We start from the raw sequence: 19,210 nt of genomic DNA, 5'->3' as shown, positions 1-19,210 counted from the left end.
TCCAAGCTTTGGCATCAACTCATTGGTAGAATGGTTGGCTTATAACTGTTGAGTATAGTTTTTCCCTGGGTTCATTCAGACACAAATCTAGAAGGTCATGTCCCAGTATCTCATTTTATTTTGCAAATAGAAGAGTAGCAATGGGCATAGTTTGTGAATCCATTGCCACAACTTTTGCACCCTGCCCAGGAAAGAGGAAAGCCAAGGTGGGTTTGTAGTGCCATATTAGAGGAGATTTTTTTTCTTCTGAATTCTTTTAGTAGATACTATCAATGTTAGTTGGTAGAAGTGGAACAACTCTTCTAGGGATGGGTTTGGGGTAGCAAAATATTGCCCACGAAGTTAGAAACTGCAGTAATGATCCATTATGGCCATATAAATTATGTGTTTATTCTATTTTGGTTCATTGTTTATTTTGTAATGACTTCACCAACCCCTTTCTTTGTTTGAATGTATAAGCTAGATAAATGCCTACTTGTCTAATATGAATTTATTATTATTTTATTTTCCAGGTCTTCTAAGTGTAGAGAATGGTGCAAAAGTGGAAGTTGTGCATCGAAGTGTCTTGTCGTCCAAATCCTGGTCAAGCCACTATGAAATATGTGCTTCATAATGCGACAAGAAATCATGTGCTACATAGAAATATAGAAGTGCATGGGAGAACAACGAATAATGAAGGCTACTATATTTCCCTTGTTGAGGGGTTAAAGGAGGCGAAAAATTATGTTGTCAATGATATTACAGTTTTCACAAACTCACAGCTCATATGAAATCAAATCAATGGCATCTATGAAGTTCAAAAACAGAATTTAAAACCACTTTACAAGGAAGAAATAATGTGGATTTATTAGTTTCAATCTTTTAACATACATTACAATGCAGACATTCATAAGTTGTCCATGGATATAATTTCCAGAGGAATGTCAACTATAGATGGAGGTGTTAGAGATGACATCAAATCACCATCTATTGCAAGAGAAGTCATTGATCAGCATCAACATAGTTCCCCAATATGTGAATGTGTTCTTGTGATCATTTTCCTTGGGGCTATCATTGCATTGTTCTTTCACTAAATAAGAACCCATTGATATGCTATTTTTCCCCAACCTGCAATGATTGGGGTCTTTTGTATGGGTGACAAGTTTATGGACAAATGTGTGACATTCCATGTATATGAACAAATGTAATATTTGCATGGTTTGTGATATAATAGTTGAATGTTTTTGAGGTTATTTACACTCAATGTGCTTGTAAATATCACTGTGGAAAATTTCATTGATTTCAAAATGAATTTTAAATGAATGAATTTTAGATGCCTTATGAATATGTTGTATGTTAAGTAGATTTGAGGTTGCAGAATACAAATGTTATATTTAAATTGTTTGTATTTGTGGTGGTAATGGTTGTTTAGTCAATTTAGTGTTGTCTAAATTGCTATCATAAATTGTCAACCCGGGGCTCGTAAGCTGATGAAGTGAAGGTGTACAATATATACTTAAGTAACCTCTTAGATCTTTTTGTCGTTTGGGGGTGTTGTGGTCAATTTAACTTCCTAAGATGGAGTGATGATTTTATAAACAAATGAGTGATTTGTGTGTGTATGGTGGTTTCTAAATGAGTGAGTGTGTGTAACTGGTGGTTTCTAACTACCTTCTAAACTTGCAAAGAAAGAACTTGAAAGAAATAACTTGAAATGAAACTGAAAGCAAAGCATAAAAACCACTTTCTAATGGCACTAGTCACTACTCATGCTGCTGCAATAAAAAGGTAAGAAAAACCACTTTAAAGACCAATTATAATGTTCATCTCTTCCTAACACTCTGTTTCCAACATATAGTACTATGTGAAACACGATTAAGAAGTAGTTAGATATAAGTCTAAAAAGTAATCAAGCTCTAAGATGACAAATTATAACACCACTGTGCCTCTCTCCAACATTTTGCTTCCAACATACATTGTAATGTGTAACAAGTGAAGAAAGAGTTAGTGATATAAGTCAAAAACTACTCAAAGCAAGCTGTGATTTATTAATATTCTGATCTCTTAAAGATGAACAACTTATGATAAGGAGACCATCAATATGTTAGCATACAACTTGAGAAACTAAACTAGAAATCAAGCTAGAAAAACATAATAAAGGTAGCAACTATGAATATGACAACTGAAAATACCATTAGAGATAAAGCAAATACAACAAAGACACACAATCCCGGGCTAACACCTGCAGAAAACAATCCTGATCAGTTAAAGTAAATGCTGGAAATGAAAGTAAATCAAAACTGTACATGTATTAAAGAAAAGGAAAATTGCTGAATTCAAAAGAAGGAAATGGCAAGAACATAAAGGTAAATTTACTGTACAAAGGCTGTTATGAATGGGGGCCCTCCATCCACAAAACCCGAGGAAAGATCAGCTACTTGAAGATGGGCAAAACAGCAGTCTTCTATTAATTCATCATGCAGAAATTACAGTGAAAAGTGCTGAAACAACAGCTTCAAAACAGAGTTTCTGTACACACTAAAATTGTAGCAATTACATAAACAAAGCAACTAAAAACTAATCCTTAAGCGTGCGCAGACGCTGGATTTTATAGGCGTATGAACAACTGCCTACTGCGTAAAACATGAAACTAGAAATTAACTGACAGTCATGCTAATTAAATGGTACAACAACACGTAAACAGGTCCGTGTGTTATCTGGAGGGTACGGTCGTCATGGAGGTTGAATCCAAGGTTGGATCCTGTCTCCCATAACCTGCGTAGCGTGGAGGAATCGCCATCTGGAGTGACGTGACCTTTCAGCTCACGCAGCACCGTTTGAGCTGGCTTTGTTGACCGAAGTTTGATCCACGTTGACCGGAGGTGTACGTGGCGTTGTTGACCAAACCAATAGCATAGGAACCTTTAACACCTTCATTCCCACGTGCCCATGTGATTTGTTTTTCAAAATGACACGTGGAACATAGAGATCAATGAAAAGGCTGCGGAATGACTAGATAGCTGCGGAATTGCTGAATGGCTGCGGAATTGCCAGACAGCTGCGGAATCTCTGTGCATATGTCAAAAATCTAGACAAACAGTCAAACATTAGCAAAGTTAACCAATCATGCTTAAAGACATCAAATGTAATGATCTGGATAGGTTTATGAGGAAAATAGGGCAAAAGAGAGGGATAAGTGAGGAAAAGCTGTAGGTAATGATAGATAATTAGGTGCAAGTTAGAGGCTCTACAATGGTTGTCAGTTGCCACATTTTTTTGAAAGAAGAAAACATGAGATGGGGAGTTTGACATTTGGAAAAGATGACCAGTTAGCAATTGAATTTTTTACTATAGCTACTAATATTCAAGCTCCTTTGGCATCCAAATGCATAACTTGTTTGAAGTGAAAGACATTGCAGGCAATATTGTTCATGCAATAGCAACAACAAATGCAATCATTGCAGGTCTAATTGTACTTGAAACAACTAGTTTCTCATAAATGATTCAAAGAACTATAGAATGATATATTGTTTACAAAATCCATCAAGGAAGATGCTTATGATGCTAGTAGATCCATTTGAACCCAACAAATCTTGTTATGTATGTTCAAGGACACCCATATCACTAGAGGTGAATACTCAACAAGAAAAACTGATGGATATCATAAAAAAACATTTCATGACTAAATTGGATGTCAATTCAGCATTGATTATGCATGGTTCTACACTTTTGTTTGAGTCTAGTGATGACATTGAGAAAGATGTTGCTGCACATTATGAACAAAAATTAGAGAAGACATTAGCGGAATATCCATTGCCAATCACAAATGGTGTTATTCTTACAGTAGAGGACTACCATCAAGATTTATTGTACAATATTAATATTAACCATAGAGATGAATTTCACGACTTTCATGCTCATGAAAGTGGAGAAAAAATACTAATTGCAACTACAAAACTTAGCCATTGGACCAAAGCCTCGAGACTAATCAATTTTCTTTGAAATTGAGCTCCCCAATCACAAACAAGAGGCTCACCTGAACCATAATAGAATTTGACAAACAAATTGTTAGTCACTAGGTAATTTTTGTGTCAAATATAACATTTTTCTTTGGTTAAAATGATGAAAACAAACATTAAAATTACAGAAGCCCCCACATTTAACAGATATTTCAGATTTTAAATTCATGCCCTGCTGGGCCCTGGCCTTGTGGATCTCATTCATAGGCTGCTCCTCATATATTCTACGTTTCATGCCACTTCTCATGTGTATTTTAAGGGTTTGCTGTTATTTAACAAGATAATTTGTTGGCTTTTGCAATGCACTCTGAGTTTCATGATTGATCAATTCCTTATGCTTTTAGTCTCCCTCTCTATTTAGTGGCCCATAATTTAGTAACCTAATACATATTTCAAGTTACACTTCATTGTTATTTAGTTGAGTGGATGCTTTTTTCATACAAGTAAATCTAAATACTCCACTTATTTATGATATTTGAATGAAGTCACGTCTCAAATATATTTATCCATTTGGACAAGTTTAAATATTTTACTTTTTAAGATTTTTTTTAGCAACTGTCATTAGAATCTGGGTATATAATTGTTGCTCTAATTGTAATTATCTATTACGTAAATTTAATTTTTGAATGCATAATTTGATTCAACACTCTGAAAAATCTCTCTTGTATTAAGATTGTGTAATCTCAACCACTAACATCTGCAATTTCATCAATTATTCTAAAATATTGACCAGATTTTAGGCAAAACTGTTTGGAAAAATATGCCAAAAAAGGTTTAAACTATTTACATTGAATTTATCATCCCTGAACACTGGTTAAATTATAAAATTGATATGCAACATGGGCACACCTATCTACAAGGAGACCATTAGTGTTGAAGTGTGATGGCTTATTGTTAATGAGCCATCACTCTTCAACACTAATGATCCCCTGGGAGCACCCATGTTCCATATCAAAACCTGCTCACTAACTTTAATGAGCCATCACTCCTCGGCACTAATGGTCCCCTCAGTGCACCCATGTTCCATATCAAAATATGCTCACTAACTTTGGCCATTTCACCACTTCACAGAGGATATTTATCACATTTTCAAAGGTTTCCAATGGCATTCATTTATGGACTTAACAGACTCATGTATAAAAGGTCCCCAATAACATGAAAAATCATCTAACTTGTTAAAAAGAAAAGTCCATAAATGTATTCTTTGCTTCATAGTTTGCTCCTCATATATTCCCCTTTTGGAGGAGATCTTTGCTACCCGCTTGAGAATGAAAGTGTCCAACCCTACACATTTTCCTTTCACCTACTTGGAAAAATAGATCAAAAGAAGTGGTTTGCCCCATTTTACTCATTACAAGGGTTAAGAAATCAAAGAAAAGCACAAAGTCTTGGGCTTGACAACTATAGGATAGAGGAAGCATGGCATGGCATGGTCTGAACTTTTAAAACTCTTTTTTATGCCAACCTATTTAAAGAGCTCAAAGAATTTGTGCTGATTAAGATTAACAACCAGAACCATCCCAACTAGTTTTCCACATCAATTTTCTTAATGCCTGATTTCATTGTAAAAGAAAAGACCACTAAATCCATCAATGTCTGCTCATGATCCAAGCTAACCCAAAGGTGGCCATACTCACTCAAACCCCTCCTACCCCCAAAGCTCTGCAAGTAACCAATGCAGGTAAAGGTATGGAATAAAAAACATTTGTACATATAGAGGAAATGTCAAAGAAGAGCAACCATGTACATTTTTCTGTTTATGTTACTTGTATGAGCACTAAGAAATATCTAAATTATGTTGTAGTGTTTACTCTTTAGTTTGTATTTTGTGTCTTTTATGACATGTCACATTGTTTTCATTAGGGAATATTTTAGAATGTTGTATGTTACATGGTAGAGCTTGTGATGTTTATTCTGTGGTTTTCCAAAACCCTCGCACTTATGGGCTTCAAAGATGTCCATGTCATTGACATGGATACAATTAGAGTTAGCAATTTAAACATGGAATTTATATTTTGTAAATGCCACGATGGGAAATCAAAAGCTAGTGTGGCATGGGAGGATGTCTTAAAATTCAAACCTGATATGAAGATTGCTGCACACCATGCCATTGTCAAGGATCTTGAGTTTGTGTAGATTTTTTTATGAAGTTTAATGTTGTAATAAATGGGTTGGAAAATCTAGATGCTAACAGACACGTGAACAAACTTCGATTTGCTGCAAGAGCTTTTAAATGCTGGGTATTTAGGACAGGTCACTGTGCATGTTAAGGGTGAGACAAAGTGTTACAAGTGCCAACCAAAGCCAACACCAAAAACATATCCAGTTTGTACAATCACAAGTACTCCATCAAGTCTACTCTAAATCCAAGCAGAAACTGATATTATGTATACATGAGATGGAGCACACATCGTGCATCCCTTTTAGTAGCATTACTCTTAATGAAATTGCTTACATCATGGATGCAAAAGCTATGTTACATTGCTAGTTGTACTAAATCACTTTGCAATGATGTCTATGTCATGTTCAGTTGGTTAAATGGACATGCATGTAATTTCATTTTTCTCTTGGAATCTTGCTGATATGGATTTATTGATATTATAAAGAAAATCTGGTTTATTTTTTATCAACCACGTAGGTCCATGAACCCAACACTCAACATTAAAAAAGGAGCAGAAATATCATGTAGTAAGAGTAGGTATAAGACCCTAAAACAAAATTTGATTCTTGAGTTGACACTTAAATCCCTAATGCACCCTTGTGAATTTCTTTTGTCAAGGGCTCTTGGAGTGGATACATGAGATATGGATGCAAAATTTCAACCTTGTTCAAGGAGGATTCTTTACAGGGAGCCATGAGAATAGTAACATCAATAATGGCAGAAGGAAAAGAGTGTTGAGTGATTGTCTTCTTCATTGTGTATGTGGCATCTCAGTTTATATAAGAAACAAATGGTTGTCAAACAATATTGTGTATATGAATCATACCAGGAAAGTGTAGTTCAATTGCAACAATTTAAAGCGTTTGGGGCACATATATATGCTAAATCATTAACAATTTAAACCTTTTGTCATGTCAAATTGTCATTATAAAAAAGTGCTGGAAATTACCCATTGAAGAAAGGGAAGACAAGCTCATAATCAAATCTGCAAGTACTCGATTATTGGACCGCTGAAACACTTTATTTATATAGAAAAAGATGAAGTACATGTACATGCAACTTATCACAAGCTGGAACAATTTCAAGCTCTCCTAACCCTAGCTAGGGAAACCAAGAAAACCCTAACAACCAACTCCTCCTGGCTACGAATCACACCTAACGAAAGTTGGTCACTCCACCAAGAATCCTCAACAACCTAGCATCATCAACTGCAATGACATTCATGACATGAATGTTGCTATGTGGGAGATTAAAGAAGAAGAAGTTGCAGTTTCTCTCACAACTTGTTTGAGAAGCCTACAAGTTGGCTAAGATTTTTGTCTTTTCCTCAGCCTTGTCGATTTATTTTGTGTCCTGGTTCAATATGCAAACATTCAAACACCACATTAACAAGGACAACAACAACGAGTGCACAATTTAAGAGAAAATTAAGAGAAAACACATAGCAAAAAACCTGGAAAATCACCAATTTTCATTTTGTCAATGAGCCAATCATAATCAGATGGAGGGTGATCCACTGAAGAAGTTGTCGTATCTATAAGATAAAAATTCAGTTTCCATTAGAGAAAATAACATCACGTGAATTATTACAGGCATCAAATTATAAACTACATCAATTAGGAGTTCCATCAAATGCACCTTGACTGATGTGATAAATAAAGTGATTGTGGATCTGTCTATGTGATTCAAGTGAAAGAATAATATTGGGATATTTCACCCCTGAAAACATTCAAACACTACATTAACAACAACAACAACGACAACCGGTGCACACAGTGAAGAGAAAACACATAGCAAAAAACCTGGAAAATCACCAATTTATGTTTTGTCAATGAGCCAATCATAGTCAGATGGAGGGCAATCCATTGAAGAAGCTGTTGTATCTATTAGATAACAATGAAATTTCGATCAAAGAAAATAATATCATGTGAAATAATACCGACATCAGAATATAGACTACATCAATTAGGAGTCCCATCAAATGCACCTTGACTCATGTGATAAATAGATTGATGGTGCTTTTGTCTATGTGCTTCAAGTGAAGGCACAATATTGGGATGGTGCACCCCTACAAACATTCAAACACTACATTAACAACATCAAAAATAATCAGTGCACACAGTTAAGAGAAAACACATAGCAACAAACCTGGAAAATCACCAGTTTGTGTTTTGTCAATGAGCTAATCATAGTCAAATGGAGGGTGATCCATTGAAGAAGTTGTTGCATCTGTAAGATAACAATTCAGTTTCCATCAGAGAAAATAACATCATGTGAATTATTACATGCATAAAATTATAAACTACATCAATTAGGAGTCCCATCAAATGCACCTTGACTCATGTGATAAATAGAGAGATGGTGCTTCTGTCTATGTGCTTCAAGTGAAGGCACAGTATTGGGATGGTGCACCCCTGCAAACATTCAAACACTATGTTAACAACAAAAGCAACCATTACACATAGTATCAAACTTGGAAAATCACCAATTTGGGTGTTGTCAATGAGCCAATCATGTTTGGATGGAGGACAATCCATTGAAGAAGTTGTTGTATCTATAAGATAAGAATGAAATTTCGACAAGAGCAAACAATATCATGTGAAATGATATTGGCATTGTAATAAAAACTAAATCAATCAGGATTCCCATCAAATGCACCTTGACTCATGTGATATATAGAGCGATGGTGCTTCTATCTATGTGCTTCAAGTGAAGGTACAATATTAGGATGCTGCACCCCTGCAAACATTCAAACACTACATTAACAACAACAAAAACAACCAGTGCACATAGTTAAGAGAAAAAACATAGCAACAAACCTGGAAAATCACCAATTTGCATTTTGTCAATGAGCCAATCATGTTCAGATGGAGGACGATCCATTAAAGAAGTTGTTGTACCCGTAAGATAACAATGCAATTTCGATGAGAAAATAATATGATGTGAAATAATATTGACATCAAAATACATACTAAATCAATTAGGAGTCAAATCAAATGCACCTTGACTCTTGTGATAAATAGAGCAATGGTGTTGCTATCTATGTGCTTCAAGTGAAGGAACAATATTGGGATGGTGCACCCCTATAAATATTCAAACACTACGTTAACAACAATAACAGGAACCAATGCACATGGTTAAGATCAAACACATAACAACTCATCTCTCTATATAACTTACTTGGGACAATAGACGATGCATTGTTGGAGTGAGGACGACCTCCCTTATTGAGGTGTTGAAATTGAAATGGTTCATCTTCAAATGCAGGGACATTCAAATCAATATCAAAGTTTCCATTTTTTTTCTTCTTTTATTTTTATTTTTAGGGCTAAGGAAAATCTTCTTCCTCTTCAAAGATGACTCATAAGCACCCAATCCAAGGGTGAAGTCATAATCCATAATTTTAAGAACATTGGCATCATCCACCAATTTTTTAACCAAATCAATCAACTATTTTGTCTTACTCAAAGTAGCAGGAGGACTATTCCAAAATAGGTCTAGGTAGCCAAATAACTCCTCTCTAGCCAGCTTAAGTTCTTCAACATTGTCATCAACCATAATAGTTGTGTTAGCATTTGCATGAAGGTTTGGTGCCTCTATACTTATCTCAGGAGAGGAATTCAATGTATTAGGTGTGGTTTGATCCAATAAAAGGTTTGAATCCATTGAGGGGGAATACAACGAATCTACCTTTATGGCATGCTTGCAAATGTTTCCACGAATAGATTATGGGCAATCACAAGTGATAAAATTTAAACGATGCCATATGATAAGATATTTCTTATCAAGTTTACTTTGACTCCTCACCCAATAAGTGTGAGATATGCTCTCATGATGCTTGCAATCACTATCTGGAATTATTCTAGCCTTTTCCATTGATGATTCAAGTTGCATCTCTTTCTTGTGGTTCTTCAAATATCCTTCTTTTTTCAGAATTTCCTTGAATCGATAACATGGCTTAACATTTTTTATTAGAGTATATAATAGCCAATCCATCCTACGAGAACATTTCTTTCATCTATCACATAGAAAGGTTGTCTTCAAATAACCGTGGTATGACTCCACAACATTATGTGTCTCCTGATTTGCATTAGAAAAATATCAGTAGCCTTTAACCCACATCCCTAAATGCAAAAAATCAATTAGTAAATATATCTTGTCTTTATAAAACAAAAAAGCATATGAATTAAAAAGATAGTATGCGAACTTACGAATCTTGTCACCAGCAACCCAATTCCTGTGGAAATAGTCCAAAAACTTCTCCTTAGTTGCAAATTTGGTGAAAAATCCATTGATTACATTATCCAATTCATCATTAGAACAATTTTCATGATATAACCAAGTTCATTGAAAATCTCTTTTTCTTTTTCTGAACTATTGGCCAACCGATTAACATTCTTTAGCCATGCCCTCCTTACGTGCCAAATACACAAGATTGCTTCACATCTGGTGATTCTCCTACCATATTTAATTCATTTTAAGTAAGAAATATTTAGAATGAATGAAAATTTCAATGTCAAATAAGAATATTGATGTTACCTCAAAGCAATGATTTCAGCCAATGCATCATCAACCATAAAGGCATTGACCTTCCAGTCAGGACGAAGCTGAAAACACCTATGCATGAGGTGCTCCAGCCATACCACTATATCTTGTGATGTATTACATGACATCACCACCCATGCAATTGACACCCCACTTTTTTTCTTATCAAACACCGTGAGCGTGTACAACTGATATTGTCATACTAAAAAAATGAAGTTAATTTTAAGTCATTAATAATATTGAATCATTATAACCAAAATGATTTTATTAAGGAAATCATTTGAAAAATACTCACCCCATATTTATTTGTATTGAATGTTGAGTCCATGGCTATCAAGCTATTGTGGGATAACTTAACCATAGTTTCCAACATCCATTTTGTTTATATTCCAACTATAAAAGGGATCTCTCCACCATTGGGCTTTTGGTAGAAGAAGAAATCATTATGGTGTTTTTCATACTAGAGATTCACACTCATTTCATCTTTGATATGTAGTTGGTGATTTTATTTTGTCAGATGATTATAGATGTTTACAATATCTTTTCTGCGTAAGAAAAAGTCCCTATCCTAAGCTGTGGAATCTATGTCAACACATTTCTTAATATGCATTTTACAAACATAATCAACAGGCACTTGAAGAAAAAAACAAATTTCTAAATAAGAAATCATTCCCTGGAAAGTCTTGGCTTTCTTTGAGGACCATCATCACCTAAACTATCATGTTTTCTATGACAAGGTCATCCTTGCCCATCTTCATGATCATACATGTTTTATGTTATTATTGCCATGTCAGGATCTTGAACCATAACCTTTATAATAAAATGACATTGGCAACCCTTCTTTTTGACAATTGAATGCCTTGGTTTGTTTTCCTTTCTTCTCTCTTGTCCTCTGAACCATATAAGAAAGTATAGCTACAAAATAAATTTTGAAATGTCAACACAAATGACAAATGATAAAGAAATCTTAATATCAACGTGTAAAGAAGGCTTTTCTGACATACTTACATTTCCCATCGTAAGACAACACTAGGCATTAAGCTTGAAGGTTTGGTTTTTTGATGATAGAAGCTACACGGAGTATCTGGATTTGATGCCTCTCCTTGAATAAAATCAATAATTCTTTGTGTAGGAATTTTTGCAACCCAATCAATATTCATGTTTGTCTTGTATACTTTAGACCAAACTAAATCTTTACTAGAAATTATGATTTTCTGTTTAGGGTCTTGCACCTCAAGACCCATGACAATCTTCCATTTATTTTCCATGTTATCTCAAAGTCTGCAAAAAAATGTGGAAACATATTAGGAAGCTGAATCTAAAAACTGAAGTTTTAAAAGAGAATAAATAGTTTCATTTATAAGTAAAGTTTAAATAGCAGAGCCTGGGAAGGGATCCATATCTGCAACTATGGCTTGTGGGAGACATATCTACTTTCTCTAGTGGGGATTGATGAAGATGAAATAAGGAGTTTTTTTCAATAAGTATCCATTGTTGTGCAACTAATGTATAACTTGAAGCAAAGTTGGCGGTGTTACTCTTAGATATATGCTTGTAAAGTCCATCATTGTGTTGTTTGGACTCTGCATGATCATTATATGTACGAATTGTTCATCAATTCAAAGATGCTAAAAAACCCCAAGGTAATCATTAATTGCGAGAACACTATGTTTTCAATGTGGGGTGTTGATCATATGTTGAATTCTAGTTTGAAATGCATAAAAAAATGTGCTTTGATCAAATTTTATCCCACCCCAATATCAATGGTTGCAATCCTAATTTTATCCCACCCCAATCTCAATGGTTGCAATCCCAAGGTGCAATTGGAGGACAACTTAACAAAGTGGCATTAACTAAGTTGAGAAGTTGAAGCATGGATAACTTGAAAGAATGTGTCCTGGACCTGATTCTTCATTAGACTAGGCTTCTATGGTGTACCATATTTCTCTTGAGATTATGCTTTTCATGTCAATGGTCTCCTCAATTAAACACTAATAGTAGTGCCTCACTCTATAGGTAATGGACTTTGGAACATTACTTTGAGTCTAAATTTTATTAGAATATTGTGCTATTAATGGGCTAGTTTGTACACTAGGCTTAATGGCACTTATGAAACTATACTCAAATTTCTAACTAATGTATTTGACAATTGAGTGTTGCAGAACAGTTACCGCCATACTACAACAATATACAATGTTGAGGAGGAGGTGATGATTTTCCTTTAGGATTCTGTGATTATTGACTAAAAATTGTGGGTTTATTGAAATTTTGGGAAAAATAATGCGCTGACATTGAATTGCTTCAATAACTCTGCATGGTTGATTGCTTAGCTGTGTTTTGCAGATTGGCCATGGACTGAGAGTTGCCATGGATGCAGGCATTGATAGGAAGGATTTGTTTGTGGTATCCAAACTTTGGTAGGTATTACATTTTAACATTTTATATATTTTCTACTTCACATTGTAAATTGATCTCCCAGTTAGCATATAGGACACTTTGAAACTATGATTAACCAACCTTCTTCTAAACCAACAACCCTGACCTGTATCTAATGGGTTTTTCATTATCGTTTCTGTTTGGGATTTGGGTAGGTGCACGAATATGTCTCTTGACAAAGTCAGGGCTGCTCTTGACAAGTCTCTTAATGATCTACAACTTGACTATCTTGATCTTTACCTGGTATGTAACCCTCATGCTTGAGGTGGTGTAATATTGTTTTACTCCATAGATTTCTCCTATCATTTACCTGGTGTGTTTGACCCACTTGGCTTATATATACAAGATTTCTGTAACTGATTCAAAATACTGAGGATTTAACCAGGGAGCTGAGTATAACTAATGGTAAACAATAGGAATATTGAGAAGAGAAACTTTTATGTACAATAATTTTTCTGAAGGATTCTGTGATGATTGTCACAGGTTTGTCTCACAAGGTAAAAGGATTATGCAAATAGAATAATTGTTGAATGAGCTTGCAACAATAATAGAGCCTTTCAATTGATCCATCGTAGCATCCTTCTTATGTGGCCCACTTTTCATAGCATACATTTCATAGATCCATATGTGATCTACATAGGTTTGTATCATGTTTTCATAGAGCCATACATTTCATAGATCCATATGTGATCTACATAGGTTTGTATCATGTTGGGTGCCCATGCACCCACTCCTTTGATACATTATCAAGCTTTGATACTAGTTGTTATTAAAAGGACAAATATATAAAAATATAATAGACACACAATAAATATAAACCATGACAAATTCATAGGAGACAATTTAAGCAGTTCACTTAATATGGGTACTTCTATATAGAAATAGTCAAGCCTTTTATTATATCATTGGCAAAATCTTTGGCATTTTTACAGTATGCCCCTCCCTTTTACCATGCTTTCACAATGACCCAAATGTAGTTAACAACAGAGTCATCATGCCTTTAAATAGGCTACAATGCATTGAAATACCGTGGATAAAGCCATGGGTTACTGAAACCTAAAACTCATAAATTATCAATGGTAAATTGACTCTGACCTAATCAAGTTTACTCTAACTACCCTAACACAAAAATGACCTCTTTCTTAAACCAATATATCAATTATTGCATATTCAGTTTCTTTTCCTACTTTTCTACTACAAGTATGTATGTTTGAATTAGGTTAAAAAAAAATAGCCTTCAATGGAAAGAACATAGGCATGCCGTAGCATTTGGGGCTTTCAATATTTAATTGATCATTGTGTTCTTATGATAGACACATGTTACAACATCATATATTGCATTCAATCAATAGAATTGGTTTCAATGAAACACATAGAGGGAAGGCAAGATACCAAAATCTTACCTTTTAAGGAGGCATTTTACTTCTGCAATTAGCTTTATTCATAATATCTCTTTAAATATTAGTAGAGAGGAAATCCAATGCTCTTAGCAATATGAAACAACCATGTTGTTGTCCCCTGTTGAAAATTATTCATTCCCCTCCCATTTATTTCATTTCAGATTTCACCAGGCATGCCAAGAGCCAAGCAGATCAGATTGTTGGACAAGTAGGTCCCCCTGTTTTCATGGGAGCATTTACATTGTTGGGTCTGGCTATAACTTCCTCTCCTGAAGTTATTTTTGGGTGTGTAATCTCAAATCCCATTGAAGTTCTCGGACAAATTGGTGGTATTGTGCCGATTTCATTATCCATTTTTGGGGTTGCCCTAGCAACACTGACAACAAATATAGCAGCCAATGTAGTGGCACCTGCAAACGCGTTGGCGAACCTCAGTCCTTCTTGGTTTACTTTCAAATGGGGCACTTTACTGACAACTATTCTTTGAATCCTTTGCCAGCCTTGGAGGCTACTCCAATTGAGTGAGAGCTTCCTTTATACTTGGTTGGTTGGATACTCTGCTCTGTCGGGCCCCGTTGGAGGGATCATTCTTGTGGACTATTTCATTCTTAGAGGCCGTGTTTTAGATATTGATGCTCTATACTCTTGTTGTCCCCATCGAAAATATTGGTACTACCGAGGATACAATATCAGTGCCTTAGTGTTGTTAACGGTTGGTATGGCACCTGTCGTTCCAAGCTTTCTTCATACTATTGGCATGTTAAATATGAGTTCACCTTCTTTTCTAATTCTATAGAACAATTCATGGTTTGTGCGCTTCTTTATTGTTGGATTAGCTTAATGGGAACTATCACGGTTACAAAACATCAAACAGTCTAAGGTCATTGCAAATACATATGTTTCACCCCAAGATGTTTCCAAGTTAGAAAATTGACAAGGCATACCAAAAGATAATCAACTTGATCCTGAGTATAAGACATGGTATGATCTTATAGACTTGGTACATATCATTGAAAAAATTAACAGTACTTGGAAGTTGTTGCTCACAAACATCAACTGAATAAACATACAATAGAGTAGTCACTCTTCACACCATATAGATAAAATTTGCTTACCATTTATTTCAGGAAAAATTGCATTGTAACCTGCTGGAATAAAAACTGGAATTCCATGTATCATGGTTTTGTGCTAAAGGAGTCATTCTACTTTCATTTCAACTATCAATTCACACCTTTGTAGAATTTATTTGTAGTTACTCAACTACAAGTTTTCCTAATTTAGTGATATGCATGTCTGGAAAATCATGTCATCCTTAATGCAGCAACATTTTCTTTTACGGTCAAGAAACGCATAAATCAGTTTATGTTTTCCATGTTATAGCCACTGATTCATGATCCTTTCAACTCTTGCCTTAATTTTTATAGAATATAATTCATAGACTGCGTTTTTGTGATCAGTAAATGGAAAATATTGACATAAAAGAGGAATCAAAAGAAGATAGAAGTTCTATCTAGGATGATAAGTTATTTATTCTCTTTTAGCAATTTTGGGTCAGGGAAAGTTATGAGAAAACTTATATTAAGGTAATTGAAACCTTGGAACATAGGAGGAATGGTGCTTTGGCAATCCTAAGAGGAATTTGCCTAAGAATAACTAGATAATGGAGTCTGAAGTTAAAATATGGTGCTTTTTCACTTCAATCACCGTTTAGGTCTGTTCCTAATCGCCTGGAATATCTCTGTTACATTATACCTTATGTTTTAAGATAATGGGAGTATGAATGAGTTGACCAATACCCACCATTAACATATATATATATATATATATACCCGCGACATGGTCCTGGCCACACATATATATATATATATATCCAGGACCATGTCGCGGGTAGCTTGTGAACTGTAGTATAATTTCTACCACAATAGCCTTTCAGATACAAGTGACATGCAATACTGAGAATGGATGATCTTGTGCCCCAAAGAGAGTATGATTAAATTTAAGTTTCCGACACAAGGCTGAGCATCGTAAAAGAGTCCTGCTAGACATGAATTATATTTCCTATGCGTTATATATAAATGATTTGAAAATTTTAAGATAGCTCATGTGGTTTTACTTGCCATGTCAAATTCATATGGACCAAGCAATTCACGAGGTCAAAATCCATCTGAGAGCCTCCCCTGGGATGAATAAGCTTAAAGATATCAAATAAAATGCTTATGCTTGTAAAATCCATTGAGAGCTTACCCTAGGATGAATAAGCTTATAGATATCAAATAAGATGCTTGTTATTTTACATTTGGCTTTTTGTGTCTAAAGGCCATGAATATGTGAATGAAAAGATCTATTATTTTTGCAACCTCTATTATTGTTTATTTCTCACATATTCAAGCTCTATTTCTCACATGTTCCTGTGATAAGTCGCATTTGTTGACGAGAAACCCTGTGACAACACCCGTTACTGGTCGGGCTGTGGATGTGGATCTTATTTGTGTGCAGAAATTGTGAAATGTTATGTGTGATTTGTGTGATGTAACTGCAAATGCAATAGGACGCATTTCATTTGATGGTCGTTTAATTCTTATGAAACTGAAACCTTTACCGTTTGAGTTGTAGCAATTGATTTAACAATAAAAAAATCTAGAATAGCAGTATACGAGTCAAATCGATGGCACTAAAAAATGTTTACGCCTCCTCTTGTGCAGAAAAGGAGGTTGGAGGGTTCTGAATTGTTCATATGTGTCGACGAACCTTACAAATTGGTTGAAGAGCTTTGTGACCACGAATGACGTGGCCATGTTTGGGAAATTGTGAGGAATAAATCCGTTTTTTTGTTTTGTTTTGTAACAGAGGTGGCCAATCTGATCTCTAGAATCCAAATCAGTAATCCACGCATCAAGCAGGGGGTGAAATACCTGGTTCCACACTCAGTCGGTCTCCGTCTGTGTCGATGCTCTGGGAAAGCTTGGATGCAGGGGTGCGCTCTGGGCAAGCAGTGTGCTGCAGGGGATTCCGGTGGAGTCAGTACCGAGCGCGGGATGCAGGGGAATCGAATTCAAATTAACCGTGGCCCCGAAGTTGGTGAGTTAATGGCACGACGACGGGTTAATTCATGCAGGCGGGATGGCAACATGGCAACTCTTAAAAACAAGTCACTAACCCAATGATTAGTGCATGAAAAGATTAACATACATGTCATGCATCATCATAGCCAATGATTAGTGCATGAAAATATTAACATACATGTCATGCATCATCATGGTTTCTCTTCTCTGGCAGCGGTCACGGATCGACTCGGGCAGCTCCATCATTGCAACTTTATTTATCTGACTGCACTGCTTGGACTTCAACCCTTCATTCACCAAGTCCACGTACATTCATTCAATGCCCCAGTGCTCGTCCAACATTTCAAATTAATAAGTGCTGCCCAAAATTTTGAATTCAAATTGCGTAGTCCTGCCCGACATACATGAATAGTCCCGCTCTATTTCCATTTTCTTGAGCCAGAAGATGTTGCCTGTATCCCGAATGAGAAATGTGTCAATTGCAATTGAAACATTGGAGTCGGCACTCAAGCTCATGCGCAAGCTATAGTGGAAATTCGAGTGTGCCCAGGGCTTCGGATTTACAGCCGTCGGTCTCGAAAGGGAGTGAAATGCATTATAGAGGAGTGAGGAAGCGTCCGTGGGGAAAATACGCGGCGGAGATAAGGGATTCGACGAGGCATGGAGTCCGTGTATGCTTGGGAACGTTTGAAACGGGAGAGGAGGTGGCCATGGCTTACGATCAGGTTCTTTCGTCATGAGAGGCTCCAACGCCATTCTCAACTTCCCCCTTGAAATTGTTTGGGAGGCCTTCAAGCGGCGTCAGGCCCACGCCGGTTTAGCTAATCCACATATTTCCAACCCCAATTTTTTCACTGGTTCCTGTGAAATCTCCTCAACCACATCCAGTAGCCAGCTTTTCGACTGCCATAGCCAGATCCAGCAATTCGACGAATATCATTCCAGTACTCCCACCTCGGCGCTTGAAACGTACGTCGTCGTCGAGAGGCTCGATTCATGCAGAGAAAGAAGGGGCCCCGCCAACGTCTACCCCTGTTGCTGCCGAGACTGATAAAAACCAAAACGTTAACGAATGTAGCGAATTATTACCAATAGAAAAGTCATAGTCTCAAGAAATGTCGTCTGTATTGGAGCCGTCTGTATTGGAGTTTGGAGGCTCTGGATGTTGATTACATAAAAGTTCAAGGAGAGGACAAGGGTAGTCTCAAGAAATGTGGTCTCTATTGGAGTTGGAGGCTTTGGATGTTGATTACATAAAGTTCAAAGACAAGGAAAGTTCGTATTAGACCTGCTTTTCTTTAGGTTATATCATAATTTCTTTGGAGTTAATTTGTTTTTATTTCAATAAAAGTGTAAAATTTTCCAGTTTTCTAAAAAAAAAAAATTTTAAATTTAATATGTTAGGTTAATTTTTAAATTAAATTTTATATGAGCTAGTGTATTTGTTAGTGTATTTGTGGATAGAAGTTGACTGTCTCAAAATTGGTGTAACAGATTCCCCTAAGAAAAAAATACATGTGGCATAATTCCTTTGAAAATTGTCTTATTGTTGGGCCTAATTTTGACTCAAAAGTCTTTTTTTAAGAGTATGCCTATATATAAAAAGAT

The 19,210-nt window shown here is 35.7% G+C and overlaps 1 pseudogene; it reads left to right on the top strand.

The window, feature by feature from the left end:
• The first annotated feature begins 18,072 nt into the window (after positions 1 to 18,072).
• LOC149264311 (uncharacterized) lies at positions 18,073 to 18,888 on the top strand (annotated as a pseudogene).
• Positions 18,889 to 19,210: the final 322 nt, after the last annotated feature.

Source organism: Pinus tabuliformis, chromosome 6 (assembly GCF_031772625.1).
Source record: "Pinus tabuliformis cultivar Carrire ecotype Pingquan chromosome 6, CPIR1, whole genome shotgun sequence".
Lineage (NCBI taxonomy): Eukaryota > Viridiplantae > Streptophyta > Pinopsida > Pinales > Pinaceae > Pinus > Pinus tabuliformis.
Note: the sequence above shows the minus strand (reverse complement) of the source record. Positions and strands in the feature narration are given on the sequence as shown.